We start from the raw sequence: 2,924 nt of genomic DNA on the forward strand, positions 1-2,924 counted from the left end.
TACGTCGCCCAGGAGCCTGACGAACCTCGGCGACCCATCGGCGCATCGAGCGCGACCCTCCGCGAACCGATGGCGTACCGAAAGCGTACCAAGAGCAAACAAATCTTTTTGCGTCGGGTGGAGCGAAGCGGAGCTGGGAACTCCGTTTGGCGGAAGGGTGGGCCTGCTCGTTTAGAGTTAAAACAAGTCAGTTGATCAAAACTAGGTAATAATTATGTAGGTAGGTCCCTTTTTAAACAAATCAAACAAAAATTAGGTTCTGGAAACTTGTCACGGTCTTAAATGTTGAAGCTATGTTTTAAACAAATCTTTTATAAGTGGAGTGTGGGTTGCTTTAATAGCTTACTTAAGAGGCCATGATAAAAATTAGAACAACAAAATACAATGTTATGCATAATTTACTTTAATATAATGGTTTAAAGCGTTGCAATTGTAGACAAGGTACACATATAATTCATACATACAAGATGAGACATAATCCAAAGGTAAGTTGTGAAAATAATAGTAACAATAACAAGTCCCTATTACAGGTATCAACAGACAGGTAAGTACATTTAAGTTGAAAGTGATTGATGATTAAAGTTACTAACACATTTTTTCTTTCAGATAGATGCAAATAGATCAAATGGCAAAATTAAGCAATTATAGGCAGAATTGAAATGCTACAGGAAATAACAATCAGTTTAGACTATGAACAGAGAAATTATCATTCGAAAGAATGATCAGAATTACAGACCGTTATATGTTTTCTACTAGAACTGTAATGGGCTCATACCCTGCAGTTTTACTATTACAAGTGAGCAGAAGTTTAGGAAAAGATATGGTAAGTAGGCAATCACAATATACTGTACTAATGAATTTCTCAAGGTTTTGAAATAATTCTCGAAATGAATTGCAGGATTTGTAAAGCAGAAAGAACAATGCAACAAGTTCAAGTACAACTAAGTCTGTACACTGAATGTATTTACAACTGCTTATTTGATTTGGACTCAGAATCATTGCAAGAAAAACAACCGAGCAAGAAATCAATAATTTTGAGTGAACGGACGTTCAACAACGGAATAGAATGCATTACTTAAGCGTTGAGTATAAATTTTACTATAGGTATTTAAATAGTTTGTACAAACGGTCAGCTAAATAAAGTTACTATTGTACGGAGATAATCGTTTCAGTAATCTCACAAATATACAGAACACAACGACATAATTCACAATGTTCAAACCAGGGACGAATATGAGGAAAACTCACACAAAACAACAAAGACAGTGCACAACAAACAACAAAAAGCACTGGCATAAACAATAACAATAGCAACAATCAAAAACATTGTCACAAACAACGACAGTACCATCAAATCAACCCTTCGCAAACACTGACATAAACAATGTATCGATTATCAGAGTACTACTCAATGCGTTGGACCAAAAATTTCAAATATATTTATATTTGCTTTAGAGCAGAAAAACTGATAGTGTCGGGGGCGTCCCCCCAAAATTATGAGTAATGCACAACAGCATTATGCAAAAAGCATGCTGACAGAACGTACTTTTACGGCAAAAACGCCAACTCAAGAAAGAGCAACGGAGACAATCCACCACTATAAAACAGTGGGGAAACAAAGGTTTTAATATAACCAAAATTATAGCAAATATTGACCCATAAACTAGGGCTTGCCAAAATGCATTACTAGAATGTACCAATGTTCATAAACGAACGTACAAGTGCAAAGCACAGAACAGTGTTCAAACGAACAACGACGTACACAAATACAGTAGGTACAAAAATTATGTACACAATACAAAAATACAACATGTACAAAACACACGGGGAAACCTTGGCCAAGGAAAACAAATACAGGAGTGCACTCACCAAATTGAAGTTGCCTTACAGCGTACAGGCACTGAGGAATGAAGCAAACCGCGGCAAAGGGGGGCCCCCCCCAGAGCCGGGCGGAGACATACAGGCAAGTGACGTCACCATGAACTACGTCACGTCACACACTCAATAAATAGCCCAAAACACTAGGGCATAACACACACATAGCGTCAGCTTCACACCACACGTGGTTGACGGACATGACGTCACCGGAAGGAGTATCCCCCCACTGGGCGTTTCCGGCACCAGGGGAAGAAGAAGAGCAATCTTCCTCGTGGTGAAAAGGCGCAAACAAAGACGCTCATGATGATGACGGTGAAGTGGCAGCAGGGACACGGAGGCAGGGCGAAATGGGTGAGCCTAGCCCATCATGGCAGACTCAGGCCCGGCAAGAGAAGCCCTGTGTACAAAGTGTACAGGTTACTACAGATGTTCCATCAAACAATACCTCGTCGCTTGCTGCCGCTGACACACACACACCTTGCGGGCGAGACGATTCTTGCGGTCATGGCGAATAAATTAACTTGAGCGCAAAGGCGCTAATAGCCTACGTGCACGAGGCAAAGTTAAAAACAGGCACACATGTGGCGTGGCACGGAGCACGGCGCGGCACGCGAGTTGACGGGAGCGAACCGGCCGGCTTGGTCAACCCCAGATAACTCCAATGGGCGTTTCCGGTGGCCTGCTACCTCGTCCCTCCCCCCTCACTTCAGGCGGCGGCGTGTACAGCCACCCTTCCCACTTATGTAAGAAACACACACGAGGACAAAATAGCACGTTTCAGGTCACAAAATCAGTTTCAAGACATTGTTTTTACATATTGATATTTAGTTTGTAACTCATTCGTTTCTCCTATTTGGTGTTTGGAAGCGTCGGTATTATTAGTTGTTCCGAAATAATTTTGGTGCCCTCAACTGTAACTGCGGGTAGCACTGTAACAACACACACATCGATCATGTTCTGCTCTCGGAGGTCTTCTGCTGCCTGATGCTTTTGCAGTGTTTTGGGGTAAAACACATAATAACAAGGTATGTTTTGGGTAAAATATG

At 41.6% G+C, this 2,924-nt stretch overlaps 1 long non-coding RNA gene across 1 annotated transcript; it reads right to left on the reverse strand.

The window, feature by feature from the left end:
- Window positions 1–380: 380 nt before the first annotated feature.
- Window positions 381–2,515, reverse strand: LOC113215038 (uncharacterized). The gene is made up of 2 exons (XR_003303878.2): window positions 2,356–2,515; window positions 381–2,275 (listed from the first exon to the last, which is right to left on the reverse strand). It is a non-coding gene; the product is annotated as an uncharacterized LOC113215038 (long non-coding RNA).
- Window positions 2,516–2,924: the final 409 nt, after the last annotated feature.

The sequence above is a fragment of the Frankliniella occidentalis genome, unplaced genomic scaffold (assembly GCF_000697945.3).
Source record: "Frankliniella occidentalis isolate FOCC.00 unplaced genomic scaffold, Focc_3.1 Scaffold231, whole genome shotgun sequence".
NCBI classification, from domain to species: domain Eukaryota; kingdom Metazoa; phylum Arthropoda; class Insecta; order Thysanoptera; family Thripidae; genus Frankliniella; species Frankliniella occidentalis.